The sequence below is a fragment of the Oncorhynchus mykiss genome, chromosome 23 (genome assembly GCF_013265735.2).
Source record: "Oncorhynchus mykiss isolate Arlee chromosome 23, USDA_OmykA_1.1, whole genome shotgun sequence".
NCBI classification, from domain to species: Eukaryota; Metazoa; Chordata; class Actinopteri; order Salmoniformes; family Salmonidae; genus Oncorhynchus; species Oncorhynchus mykiss.
In genome coordinates, this window is record NC_048587.1 from 14,328,670 (window position 1) to 14,344,258 (window position 15,589).

A 15,589-nucleotide genomic window follows, 5' to 3' on the forward strand; every position below is an offset into this window, starting at 1 on the left:
TACTGCAGTGCATCTCCTACTCATGGACTGCACCAAATTTGCAGGTTCTTTCTGTGAGATGTTACCCCACTCTTCCACCAAGGCACCTGCAAGTTCCTGGACATTTCTGGGGGGAATGGCCCTGGCCCTAGCCTTCACCCTCCGATCCAACAGGTCCCAGACGTGCTCAATGGGATTGAGTTCCGGGCTCTTCGCTGGCCATAGCAGAACATAAAATGTTTTGTCTTGCAGGAAATAATGCACAGAACGAGCAGTATGGCAGAACGAGCCAGTCTGGACTACACCAAAAAAAACTGCTGGTCCTGACAGTACCAAAACAATATGTCCAAAATACGTCGGCGTCATTCAGTGCATGCTTACTGGGGTGTTGCCTACCATGTCTGCCTACATACCATGTCTGCCTGAATTCCCATCCATGTTAGGCCCACTGTTTGTAAAACAAGCTGTTGCATTGGCTTTATTAGTCCTGATTCCTGTGACTAATCAATTTGGCTATTTAAGCTCTGAATAACAGCAACCCAACTTTATCAGGAGTTGTCCTGAGCCTATTTGCGACGTTTTTACACAGCGGGAAATGCATAAGTATTTTATTTTTAGCTCGTCAAACACTTATGGATTCAAACTTGAAACTATTCATGTCAGTTTAGCCCATGGGGTGAAACTCCTGGACAGCAGTTGTGAGTAGCCTGATTATCCATTCCATATTGTCCATTTTGCCCTGTCCTGCTTTTTGGATATGTTGTTGTTTAACATGTCAGCATATTTTTTATTTGATTATGCGCCATTTATGTTTGGCCATTTGATCGGAGAAACCTGCGTGATGTAAAGTGTCTCATTACATTGTCATGCATTTTATCTCCAGCCTGTAGGCTACAGAAAAGGCCACAGTCTTTCTACCATATACTATATCTGCTACATGATTTCTGTTAGATGATTCTTTGACGGAACTTTGGAGCGTGGCAGCAATGTCTCTCCAACAGCACCCTTGTAAGGCACGCTGGGAATGGACAAGTGAAATACACTACATGAGCATTCGTGAAGTCGGGCACTGATCTGGGCTATTAGGCCTGGCTCAAAGTCAGCGTTCCAATTCATCCCAAAGCTGTTCGATGGGGTTGAGGTCAGTGCAGGCCAGTCAAGTTCTTCCACACCGATCTGGACAAACCATTTCTGTATGGACCTTGCTTTGTCCACGTGGGCATTGTCATGCTGAAATAGGAAAGGGCCTTCCCCAAACTGTTGCCACAAAGTTGGAAGCCCAGAATCATCTAGAATGTCATTGTATGCTGTAGCGTTATTTCCCTTCACTGGAACTAACGGGCCTAGCCCAAACCATGAAAAACAGCCACAGAATCATTATTCTTCTTCCTTACAGTTGGCACTATGAATTCAGCAAGGTAGCGTTTTCCTGGCATCCGCCAAAACCCGATTTGTCAGTTGGACTGCCAGATAGTGAAACATGATTCATCACTCCAGAGAATGCGTTTCCACTACTCCAGCGTCCAATGGTGGTGAGCTTTACACCACTCCAGCCAACGCTTGGCATTGTGCATGGTGATCTTACTACTTGGCCATGGAAACCCATTTAATTGAAGCTCCCGACGAACAGTTATTGTGCTCAAGTTGCTTCTAGAGGCAGTATGGAACTCGGGAGTGAGCTTTGTAACCAAGGACAGATGATTTTAATGCGCTACGCACTTCAGCACACACCGGTCCAATTCTGTGAGGTTGTGTGGCCTACCACTTTATGGCTAAGCTTCTTGGCCATGGAAACCCATTTAATTGAAGCTCCTGACGAACAGTTATTGTGCTGAAGTTGCTTCCAGAGGCAGTATGGAACTCGGGAGTGAGCTTTGTAACCAAGGACAGATGATTTTAATGCGCTACGCACTTCAGCACACACCGGTCCAATTCTGTGAGGTTGTGAGGCCTACCACTTTATGGCTAAGCTGTTGTTGCTCCTAGAAGTTTCCACTTCACAATAACAGCACTCACAGTTCACCGGGGCAGCTCTAGCAGGGCAGAAATTTGACAAACAGACTTACTGGAAAGGTGACATCCTATGACCGTGCCACGTTGAAAGTCACTCAGCTCTTCACTAAGGCCATTCTACTGCCAATGTTTGTCTATGGAGATTTCATGGCTGTGTGCCTCTAATTGTATACACCTGTCAGCAGCGGGTGTGGCTGAAATAGATGAATCCACTAATTTGAAAGGGTGTCCACATACCTTTTGTGTGTGTATATATACTGTATTTTTTGCGGCCGTGCCTTTGACGAGTTGGGCACTGCTTATCACAGGACGGCATCAGCGCTCACCTTAAGCCCATATGTCACTGGTTGAGAGAAATTCTCATTGTTTTTGGGGTAGAATTATGAGGTTTTTTATGTTGTTGGAGGTGCATCTTTGTCATTTTAGCTAAGAAAATGCCACCATCTTCAATGTTGCCCAACATGAGCTCATGGGCTCTTGCTCAGTTGTGCACCAGGGCCTCCCACTCTTCCTATTCTGGTTATAGCCAGTTTGCGCTGTTGTGTGAAGGGAGTAGTACACAGCGTTGTACGAGATCTTCAGTTTCTTGGGAGTTTCTTCATTTCTCAGAACAAGAATAGACTGACGAGTTTCAGAAGAAAGTTATTTGTTTCTGGCCATTTTGAGCCTGCAATCGAATTCAAAGGCTTATACTCCAGATACTCAACTAGTCTAAATAAGGCCAGTTTTATTGCTTCTTTAATCAGGACAACAGTTTTCAGCTGTGCTAACAACCTTTTTGCAATGTTCTAATGATAAATTAGCCTCTAAAAGTGATAAACTTGGATTGGTTAACACATTGTGCCATTGGAACACAGGAGTGATGGTTGCTGATGATGGGCCTCTGTACGCCAATGTAGATATTCCAGCTACAACAGTCATTTACAACATTAACAATGTCTACACTGTATTTTTTATCAATTTGATGTTATTTTAATGGACAAAAAATTTGCTTTTCTTTAAAAAACAAGGATATTTCAGTGACCCCAAACTTTTGACTGGTAGTGTATGTAAGTAAAGCGCACACCGGATACAGGCCATGCAACCTCAGTTGTAAAGGAAATGGAGGTGTGAAAGGGGAACAGCTCAGAAGCCAGGGACCTGTAAGACAGGCATAAACTTTGGGAGCAACATCTGCATTAGGACATAACCGGAGCGAACTCCAAACAGGAAGGGTGTACTGATAGCGTGTGGAGATCTGGTTGAGAGAATGCCAAGAGTGTGCATATGTGTTATTTCATAGTTGTTGATGTCTTCACTATTATTCTACAATGTAGAAAATAGTAAAAATAAAGAAAAACCTTTGAGTATGTCAACTTTTGACTGGTACTGTAAGTCCAATTTTAAAGTATGTGAAATGGAGGGCACTTCTCGAATGTGTACTCGTTTTGTTCATATTTTGAAGCATGCATCGATGCAAGCTTCAACGGAAAGTATGCAAACAAATATGATGCAACCACATTTAAAAAAATCATAGGCGCCCATTATTTTTCGCTGAAGAGAGAAAAAACACTGACTTCGAAATGTTTCCTATTCACATCTGTTGCCTGACTGCAATATTTTGTTCTGATACATTAATAAAAATATGCTGTTTATTTTGGCATATTTACCTGCCTACGTACCATAGATCGCAAGCCCATAAGTCAGTCAATAGGGCTAACTGGCTAGCTGCGGGTACTGTTAGCTAGCCAGATAGCCACAAAGATTTGTAAGAAGAACGAAGAATTGACATCTATCTTGCATAATATCAGTTTTAGGTCATTTTTGCATGTTAAATTGTCTGGTTAGCTACATTGTTACGATTCACATATAGCTAGCTGATAGTTATGAAGTAAAATGGTTGCTTTGTGTATATCTTGCTTTGTTGTCCTGGCTGGAAGACGGTTCAATGAATGGGTAAGTCCATAGTAAGTCAATAGGGCTAACTGGCTAGCTAGCCACGAATAATTGGTAGCTATCCCATGAAAATGTACATTTCATTTAAGGTGCTCCAAAGCTTTTTATTATCATTCTTTGTTTCATAGTGTAGTTTCTTCCTCTTTTTATTCAGTTTAGTCACATGATTTCTCAATTTGCAGTATGTTTGCCAATCGGTTGTGCAGCCAGACTTATTTGCTATTTATTTTGTCTCATCCCTATCAACCATAAAAATAAAAAAAATCCTCATCAATCCATGGGGATTTAACGTTTTTTATAGTCATATTCTTAATGGGTGCATGCTTATTAGTAACTGGGATAAGCAATTTTGTAAATGTGTCAAGAGCAGTGTCTGGTTGATCTCATGACACACCACGGACCAGCAAATTATTCTTTGCATCGACAACATAGGAATCATTCTCCACACTCGTCCTGACAAGAACGTGCTCAAGAGAATGTGGCTGGAGAATGCACTTGGAGCATGAGAGTGTGGAGCACGGTTGTGTGCATATTGAGAAACACCCTCTGTTTTTTGAGCTGGTAGGGGAAGTGAGTTCTAGGGGAATGATGGGTTTAGGGGTAGGGAAGAACAAGGGTCCTATGAATCAAGTATCTCAGAGTAGGAGTGCTGATTTAGAATCAGTTTTTCCTTTAAGATCACAATTAATAAGGTTACATGGACAAGGGGGACCTGATCCTATTTCAGCACTGAGACAGTTCTACCTCCCTTTCTGTCAATATATATATTTTCTATCTCTTTCTTACTCTCCTTTTTCTTTAGGTTCTTTGGCTGAAGCCTGTGAGGGTTAGGTTGTGATTTTCATCCTTATGACATTTAGTTAGTCACTGTCTGGATATTACACCGTCTTGGTGTAAACAGGGTCAGATGTGGTCGGCTTTCTATTTATATCTGATTCTGTATGGTTGTTTTTCCAATTACTAAGCTTTTCCAGAAACTTGGACCCCTGTATGTTCAAAAGGAAACATCAATGCTTTTTGGATGATTTGATAACATTTTTGGCTCCATGTAGTCTTATTTTATTTTTTTAAGTGAACTGTCAGTGTTTTTCCTAGGCTGGTCACTTATCCACTGGACTAGTTGGCATGGCGCTACGTTTTGAGACAGGAAATTGGCAAGTGAACAAAAGGTTATACTCTCACAGAAAGGGAGGGAAATAAAAGGTGTTACACAGGCATAAAGAACACTAATACTGACACCTGGCTGTAGACTCCATGGACGCTCCTGTTAGAAGCCATGGGAGTCTACAGCCATGTATCAGGGTTAAAATGACGAGGGTGTCCTAGCATTAACCTAGCAATGATCAGCGTAGAATAGTTCAGTACAGAAGACTACTGTATTACACAACCACTAAAGTACATGAGACCCTAAACATCTAGATATTCATGGCCTTACATCAGACAAACAAACCCCCACTAGTTTGGTCTCATACACATCAAACATACATGTTTTCTACCAACAATGAATCTCAGTGTGGGTTTCACTGTCAACACAACCCAGCATTGATTGACCTCATTGGTCATCTAAAAGATGAACATGTTGAACTTGATGGGAGGAAAGGAACTCAGTTTGCTTTTATAACTGGGCCAGTAGCCATCAAAGCCACCCATTGTTGTTCCTATGACAAAATAACAGTTTCAATGTTCAGTCATTTAGCAGACACTCTTATCCAGAGTGACTTACATTAGCGGGTTGAAAATCCTTGAGTTAGACCTACAAGTAAAAGGGATTCTGGGGATACTTTTTTACTTTGCTGGACTAAGTATCTATTCCTATGGAGTGAGGCATTAATTATGCAGTAGTAGATGCAATTACAGTCAGGACAGGAGGGCCCTCTAACTTTTTTTATTTTTATTTTTTATTTCACCTTTTATTAAACCAGGTAGGCCAGTTGACAACAAGTTCTCATTTACGCGACCTTTTGGTATTGGACTAGAAATCAAGGGAGTTCTGAGCTGGCTTCGTTATTAGAATGGAGTCACTTGATTAAGTTGAAACATTCTCATGCGAGAGGTATGATTTCCTTTTTTTCCACTGCATTTCAGATTACTACCCTGCTGCTCTCAGATCTCCACTCATGCATAGCTTTTTCATATACTATTTTGTACCGTTTCCCCGTGGGAATCAAAACCACAACCATAGCATTGCAAGCACCATGCTCCACCAACTGACCCACACAGGACCAAAATAAATTGCCCAAAATGTGTCCAGTGACATGAGTGTTGTCAAAGCAAACTGATTTGCCCTGTTGTTTTGTCAGACCATGGAGAAGGAGGCTGTCATTTTATGCTACTAAACGTAGTGTGCGCACACACACACACACACACACACACACACATACACATTTTGAGAATATTACAAAAGATAATTTTCTGCATTGGCTCATCAGAATGAAAAGTAACAGTTCGATGATGCTGTGACACACCGCCCCAGACCATGACAGACCCTCCACCTCCAAATCGATCCCGCTCCAGAGTACAGGCCTCGGTGTAACGCTCATTCCTTCGAAGATAAACGCGAATCCAACCATCACCCATGGTGAGACAAAAACGCAATTCGTCAGTAAAGACCACTTTTTGCCAGTCCTGTCTGGTCCAGCAATGGTAGGTTTCTTCACATAGGCAACGTTGTGGACAGTCTGAGCACTGATTGAGAGATTCTGCGTTCCTGGTTTAACTTGGGCAGTTGTTGTTACCATCGAGTACCTGTCCCGCAGGTGTGATGTTCGGATGTACCGATTCTGTGCAGGTGTTGTTACACGTGGTCTGCCACTACGAGTACGATCAGCTGTCCGCTGTGTCTCCCTGTAGCGCTGTCTTAGGCGTCTCACAGTACGGACATTGCAATTCGTTGCCCTGGCCACATCTGCAGTTCCCATGCCTCCTTGCAGCATGGCTAAGGCACATTCATGCAGATGAGCAGGGACCCTTGGCATCTTTCTTTTGGTGTTTTTCAGAGTCAGTAGAAAGGCCTCTTTAGTGTCCTAAATTTTCATAATTGTCACCTTAATTGCCTACAGTCTGTAAGCTGTTAGTGTCTTAATGACCGTTCCACAGGTACATACATGGCAAACAGTGTTTAAACCCTTTAGAATGAAGATCTGTGAAGTTATTTGGATTTTACGAATTCTTTGAAAGATAGTGTCCTGAAAAAGGGACGTTTTCTTTTTTTGCTGAGGTTATTTCCCTCATATTACACAGATCCACAAAGAATTTGAAAAAAACCCTCATTTTTATAAACTCCCATATCTATTGTGAAATTCCAGTGTGCTATCGCTTCAGCAATATTTGTGACCTGCTGCCACAAGAAAAGGGCAACCAGTGAAGCACTGTCCTTTATTTTACCTAAAAACTAAACTAACAACTCAAAGTTATCTATTCAAATGTACATATATTGATAAACCACTTCTCCAATCTTTTTGGCCCTATAACAAAGAATAAACAGCAAACACATATGCATGATCAAATACAATTCTTAGAATTAAATATTACATTGAATGAACTACATGACAAAATACTAACCCTCCAACCCAAGAAGGCCTGTGGTGTTGATGGTATCCTAAATTAAATGATAAAATATACAGACCATAAATTCCAATTGGCTATACTTAAACTCTTTAACATCGTCCTTAGCTCTGGCATTTCCCAATATTTGGAATCAATGGCTTCTTTGACCCCAATAACTAATATCTTTGACCCAATATGGGTCAACGGCATCCTTGGGAAGATCGCCTGTTTATCATTAAAAGCAGACTCATACATTTCCTCAGTGAAAACAATGTACTGAGCAAATGTCAATTGGGCTTTTTACCAAATTACTGTACGACAGACCACGTACTGTATTCACCCTGCACACCCTAATTGACAAAGGCAAAGTCTTCCCATGCTTACATACAACATTCTAAAATCCATGTACACAAACAAGTGTGCGGTTAAAATTGGCAAAAAAAAACAGTTATTTTCACTTGGCTGTGGTGAGACAGGAACAGAGTTTAAGCCCCACCCTCTTCAACATATACAGTACCAGTCAAAGAAAAACCCTGCAATGAGTAGGTGTGTCAAATTTTGACAGGTACAGTATATCAACGAATTGGCAAAGGCACTAGAACAGTCTACAGAGCCCGGGCCTCACCCTACTAGAATCTGAAGTCAAATGTCCACTGTTTCCTGCTGATCTGGTGCTTCTGTCCCCAGCCAAAGAGGGCCTACAGCAGCACCTAAATCTTCTGCACATATTCTGTCAGACCTAGGCCCTGATTAAGTCAATCTCAGTTAGACAAAAAATAATGGTGTTCCAAAAAAGGTCCAGTGGCCAGGACCACAAATACAAATTTAATCTAGACACTGTTGCCCTAGAGCACACACAAAATGATACATAAACAGCAGCACCTCAGGTTCCACAAAGCTGAACGATCTGAGAGACAAGCCAAGAAGGGCCTTTATATGCCATAGAAAGGAACATAACATTCAACATACCAATCAGGATCTGGCTAAAAGTACTTGAATCTGTTGTAGAACCCATGGCCCGATATGGTTGTGAGGTCTGGGGTTCGCTCACCAACCAGGAATACACAAAATGGGACAAACACCAAATTGAGACTTTGCAAGCCGATCTCTGCAAATGTATGTTCTGTGTACAACGTAAAACACCAAATGATGCATGCAGAGCAGAATTAGGCGATACCCGTTAATTATCCAAATCCAGAAAAGAGACGTTAATTTCTACAACCACCTAAAAGGAAGTGAGTCCCAATCCTTCCATAACAAAGCCATCACCTACAGAGAGATGAACTTGAAGACTAAACACACAGAGGCCCCAAAGAGCCCCAGGATAGCAACACAATTAGACCCAACCACATGAGGAAGCCAAAAGATCAGTGCCTTGCGAAAGTATTCGGCCCCCTTGAACATTGCGACCTTTTGCCACATTTCAGGCTTCAAACATAAAGATATAAAACTGTCTTTTTTTGTGAAGAATCAACAACAAGTGGGACACAATCATGAAGTGGAACGACATTTATTGGATATTTCAAACTTTTTTAACAAATCAAAAACTGAAAAATTGGGCGGGCAAAATTATTCATCCCCTTTAAGTTAATACTTTGTAGCGCCACCTTTTGCTGCGATTACAGCTGTAAGTCGCTTGGGGTATGTCTCTATCAGTTTTGCACATCGAGAGACTGACAATTTTCTCATTCCTCCTTGCAAAACACCGCAGTTTTCAGTTCTTTCCACAGATTCTCGATTGGATTCAGGTCTGGACTTTGACTTGGCCATTATAACACCTGGATATGTTTATTTTTGAACCATTCCATTGTAGATGTTGCTTTATGTTTTGGATCATTGTCTTGTTGGAAGACAAATCTCCGTCCCAGTCTCAGGTCTTTTGCAGACTCCATCAGGTTTTCTTCCAGAATGGTCCTGTATTTGGCTCCATCCATCTTCCCATCAATTTTAACCATCTTCCCTGTCCCTGCTGAAGAAAAGCAGGCCCAAACCATGATGCTGCCACCACCATGTTTGACAGTGGGGATGGTGTGTTCAGCTGTGTTGCTTTTACGCCAAACATAAAGTTTTGCATTGTTGCCAAAAAGTTCAATTTTGGTTTCATCTGACCAGAGCACCTTCTTCCACATGTTTGGTGTGTCTCCCAGGTGGCTTGTGGCAAACTTTAAACAACACTTTTTATGGATATCTTTAAGAAATGGCTTTCTTCTTGCCACTCTTCCATAAAGGCCAGATTTGTGCAATATACGACTGATTGTTGTCCTATGGACAGAGTCTCCCACCTCAGCTGTAGATCTCTGCAGTTCATCCAGAGTGATCATGGGCCTCTTGGCTGCATCTCTGATCAGTCTTCTCCTTGTATGAGCTGAAAGTTTAGAGGGACGGCCAGGTCTTGGTAGATTTGCAGTGGTCTGATACTCCTTCCATTTCAATATTATCGCTTGCACAGTGCTCCTTGGGATGTTTAAAGCTTGGGAAATCTTTTTGTATCCAAATCCGGCTTTAAACTTCTTCACAACAGTATCTCGGACCTGCCTGGTGTGTTCCTTGTTCTTCATGATGCTCTCTGCACTTTTAACGGACCTCTGAGACTATCACAGTGCAGGTGCATTTATACGGAGACTTGATTACACACATGTGGATTGTATTTATCATCATTAGTCATTTAGGTCAACATTGGATCATTCAGAGATCCTCACTGAACTTCTGGAGAGAGTTTGCTGCACTGAAAGTGAAGGGGCTGAATAATTTTGCACGCCCAATTTTTCAGTTTTTGATTTGTTAAAAAAGTTTTAAATATCCAATAAATGTTGTTCCACTTCATGATTGTGTCCTACTTGTTGTTGATTCTTCACAAAAAAATACAGTTTTATATCTTTGTTTGAAGCCTGAAATGTGGCAAAAGGTTGCAAAGTTCAAGGGGGCCGAATACTTTCGCAAGGCACTGTAATTACTGGACACATTGGAAGAAATTAACAAAAAAACTAAGCAAACTAGAATGATATTTGGCCCTAAACACTATGACTAACCGAAAATTAAGGAAAGATTTGACTATGTACAGACTCAGTGAGCATAGCCTTGCTATTGAGAAAGGCTGCTGTAGGCAGACCTGGCTCTTAAGAGAAGACAGACTGTGCACACTGCCCACAAAATGAGGTGGAAACTGAGCTGCATTTACTAACCTCCTGCCAAATGTATGACCATATTAGGGACACAATATTTCCCTCCGATTACACAGACCCACAAAGAATTCGGGAAAACAATTCCAATTTTGATAAACTCCCATATCATTTGGGTGAAATATCAGTGTGCAATCATAGCAGCAAGATTTGTGACCGGTTGCCACAAGAAAAGGGCAAACCATGAAGAACAAACACCATTGTAATTACAACCCATATTCATGTTTATTTATTTTCCCTTAACAAGAGAGAGCGAGAATACGATACCCGCTAATGATCAAAATCCAGAAAAGAGAGCTCAGACAGAAAAACAGCTCACTGCCTGACTTTACTGTTTATTGCTGAGCTGTGGTTAAACAGGCTGTTCCCCTTCTTTATGAGCTGAGAAGAGGAGAGAATTTTGCTTATCACACCACTGATCCAGGGCCCTATCCCATCTGACAGCCAGGGAGTTTGAAGTTAGCCTCTGTTTTACTCTCCTCTGATTAATAGATATGCTTGGCAGGCTGCTGACTTCTCAACCTGATCCAGCCAGGTTGAGAAGTTACACACGCTCACACATATGTGCACGTCTGCATGTACACATGCATGCACGCTCATGCACGCACGCACACACAGAAAAATAGTATTATCTGTGGTCCTATTTTAGGATGTGCTGGTTGAAGACTGCATTTTTTCCAACCAAGGGAACCGATGGAATAAGTAAGATATGGCAGCTGTCCTTACCAGCACCTCATACTATTACTGTGTGTGTGTGTGTGTGTGTGTGTGTGTGTGTGTGTGATGAGGGTACCTATGTTTGATGTGTCTCTGTGACAGCCCTAGTAACACCTGGCCTCCCCAGCAGGAGGCCTTGTATGTAATAATGAGAGGATGTGTCAGAGAGAGGAAGCCTCCAACGGAGGGTGTTAATTCCACCAAGCCTTCCACCTACACTGTGAATGCCCTCCCACCTACACTGTGAATGCCCTCCCACCTACAGTACACTGGATATGATATACGAGATCAACTAAACAGACAGGCACACATTTGTTGGTTTTCATGAACAAAGCAAGAAGTCATTCCAGTTGCAGGTTTTGGTAGACATATGTGACCGTATACAAATGTAAGCAAGGTTTGAAGTGATTATGTTTTAGTCAGATATTAAATCATTTTAGGGCTTCTTGGGGTGAATTTGCAGTCAACTAATTATTTGTAATTATGTTTCGCCCCCCTGACAATCCGCTCAAGACAAAATTAGCACGCGGCTCAATTTACTAGATTATCCCAGTAGTAGAGCAACAACACACACATGCCTGAAACTGTAGCCTGTGGATCAAACTTGGTAATTTGACAGCTCATTAACAACATTGGAAAGGGAGAAAGCATCTGAAATCAAAGTAATGTTTTTTGACAGGTTTTCAGATGCCTTACAGGTGGTGGACACAGTGAAGGACTAAACATTATCCCCATGTATACCTGCTTCTAACATGCATCGTGATTTAGTCCACAATCTAATTGTGCCCAAATATTTGGACAGGTGTAGACAATTAAATTCAAATATTTTTCCATCAATAGTTTTTTGACAAATCAGATCAGCTCTTTTGCCAATGATTGGGCAAAAAAACTGAATTGGGCTGCCTGTGTAAATGCAGCCGTTGTGTTGGGATATCTTACGTGTAGATGGATTTGGACAGTGAAACCATTTTATCCCGTCCTACAAAATCATTGACAGGTAGCATTACTGACTTATGGCATCAATATGTGTCTTAGAATATCTGTCAAATCATTTGCAAAATCACAATGTGGACAAGATCAAGACACAGTACATATGTTAGTGCCAGGTATAAACGAGGCTATTGAGAAAGACGAAAAGAGAACATCACACTGAGGCCGGCCTCGAGAGGTTGCTCTGTGCAGGGTCTTCCTGACCTATGCTTTGACTAGCCTTGATTGGTTATGTAAGTTCACAAGTTGCTGCCAGTTGTGTATTTTCAAGGATATGGGACTGAATTTCTCAATCCAAAAGCAGATTTGAAGGGCAATGTCAAGTCTGTGCAGCGCCGCAGAAAGCGGAGGGAATCATGTTATGAACTGAACTGCAAGAGTGATCTCTCTTATTTTGTGAAACAGCCCTGATAATGTTATGTACCCACACGCATAGACACAGACAGACACACAGACAGACACACAGACACACACACTTGGGAATGGTATCACCACCCATCCGGGCCTGCCTACCTCTATGCACCACCAGTATCAGAGTCCCAGGATGCCCTGTTCCCTGGAGACCACCCAGCCGCACCACCTTATCTCTGCCACCTCCAGGTTCCCACCAATGAAGGAAGCATTTTCATTTCTACAGTCCTCGCCATGTGTATTTGGACAATGAAGTTAACATTACAATTTGACTCTATGCTCCAGCATTTTCAGAGAGGCAGAGAGAGAAAAAAAAAGTCAAAACAGCCAGCGACCTTCACATCTCCCCTCTTCAACCCCAGCGCAGGAGGGAAGAGAGAGGGATACACTCCGAGAGATAAATATTTCCAACAACCACTTGATTGTTCTGTTGTCTTAATTCACATACATTTAGTGCACTGAACACATCTGAAACGGAACACATTTAAATAATGTACTATTAAAATGATGTTGGAGAGGGAAATGAGCGCCCAAAGGACAGGGGTGTTTGCAATATGATGTCGCTTAGTCAAAGGCTTACAGGCAGAAAGAGAAAGCTTAACTGTAGGATTTATGAACACTCTATTTCATTAATCAGTGTTTTAGCTTTAATTGTAGCATTACAGTGCTACTAGCAAAGATCAACCCCCATTTCGTCTAGTTGAACAGGAAGGAACACAGGCCGCACAGGTGTCATGGTGAATCTGATGTAATAGGATACCTTCACAAACTATCTATCGTTCAGTTAGATAGTACGCCAATGTAGCATGTTGAACCATGAGAGGTTTACCAGCGGTGGCACTGTTTCAGGTATTGGGCCAGCCTTTATAAGGGAAGTGGAAGTAAGCCTTTTCATATGGGAGCCTCCTGTGGTGCCATGTGCCGGAATTGTTTGTTGAATGAATGTGTCTTCTTGAAGGTAGGCTTACAATTTCCCACAGATGAATTTATATCATTGAGAGGGTAAAGAAAAGGCTTTTAATTAGTCCTTTCCTAGGTGTTAAGAAATATCTTGTGACTGGTGTAAACTGTAAAAAAAAATACACATTTTTTAAAACTATCTAATAGTTCTTACAAAACATGTGCATGCTTGAATGGTGTCAATGGTCAAATGTATTGATGTTTGTTTTGTTGTCATGTCATTCATTTCGTAGGCCTGTGTTGGGAACCTTATGGATTAGCATTAGCGTCAAGGCTGTATCACATCCGGCTGTGATTGGGAGTTCCATAGGGCGGTGCACAATTGGCCCAGCGTCGTACAGGTTTGGCCCGGGTAGACCGCCATTGTAAATAGGAAGTTGTTCTTAATTGACTTGCCTAGTTAAATAAAAATGTATAAGCATTTTGGAGTTTCCCTTTGCTCTTGTGTAAACCAAGGGATGGTGTAGACCGGCTACTGTCTATCATTTTACACCAAGTAGTCACATGTTCACACTTCACTACACTCATGACAAGGTTGTTCCCATCTCTCACCCTATAGCATAGGAGGCTCTTGTTCAATCGCAAAAAGGCATGTTGGATTTTATCTCCTCAAAAATACGTCTACTGTGTGAAGCAAAGACTGTCATGTAATTTAAAAAATATTCTTTCTCACTGCACAGGAAGGACGATGCTATTGAGTTCTTCCAGAACTCTGGTTACAAGTTTTGATTGAATAATACATTAGATAAGAGACTAAAACCTCACATGTACTTCATGGTCAACATGTGACTTTTATACAGCAATCACCGCTATCAATCCCATAATAAAGATGTTGACTATTCAAATTGTCTCCACATTTTATTTATTGCTGTAAAACGTCAGAAATGTTCCATGCGGAACAGTACAATTGAGATGTTATTCAAGTCATACAGAACAATTCGGTGTGCTCCTGTTTCCATCTGAGAGTCTTTTGTTTTGGATGGGGACCGATTGATGTGCCACAGGGGTGCCAAGGCACTCCTCAGCATTGTTGAACAGTGGGAGGAGATAGACAGTGTACCGAGCCTTGTGCTCCAGGTGAAACCTGGGGACCCACTGCCTTTTGAAGAATTAATTTGCCCGGGAGGGAGGTGGCTAAATTTAAATGTCTGACTGGTGACTGACAAGTGTTGTCTGTCTGAACCACCTTTGGGCAGGAAGTATGAGAAAGGCAAGCCACCGAGCTGCTTTCACAACATCCTCCACCAAATTGAACACAGTTGGACCGGTAGGCTACAGACAGGGAATTGGTTTAGTCTGGTAGTGGTGGTGAGGACCAAGGTCAAGTGAATGAGCCAGAAACCAAACTTGACCATGACATATCTAAATGAGGGCCTGCAAATATTTTGCCTTCAGGCAAGGCCTTTGGTTAAATTAATATTACATGTAATGTGTCTTACAGCCTTGGGTAACAATGTTTTGTTAACTAAAGAAAGAGAGGAACGGAGGAGGAGGAGAAGGAAAAAGGAATAGGGGTATTGTGGGCGAGAAGTAGTAACATTAACTCAGCCAGGGAGAAAGAATGTCTTGTCTGCAATGTTAGCAAGGGGAGTATACAGTATCACAGTGTTGCTGATATCATGAACACAGCCAGGGGTTAGACATTGCCTTATTTTGACTTCATGAAGTGAACTAATGTGGCTCTGTTGGTAAGAGCATGGCCTAGTAAGGTTGTCGGTTCAATTCCCACAGGGATCACATAACAAAATTAAAAATGTACTTTCCTGGAAGTAGCTTTGGATAAAAGCTTCTGCTAACGGCATAAATTCTATGAACTACAATGAGGCCAACAGAGAAGGGACATGAAAAAGGACAATTAT

At 41.8% G+C, this 15,589-nt stretch overlaps 1 long non-coding RNA gene across 1 annotated transcript; it reads left to right on the forward strand.

Annotated features, from left to right (window-relative positions):
• The first annotated feature begins 13,673 nt into the window (after window positions 1–13,673).
• Window positions 13,674–14,320, forward strand: LOC118943843. The gene is made up of 3 exons (XR_005039140.1): window positions 13,674–13,728; window positions 13,964–14,071; window positions 14,290–14,320. It is a non-coding gene; the product is annotated as an uncharacterized LOC118943843 (long non-coding RNA).
• Window positions 14,321–15,589: the final 1,269 nt, after the last annotated feature.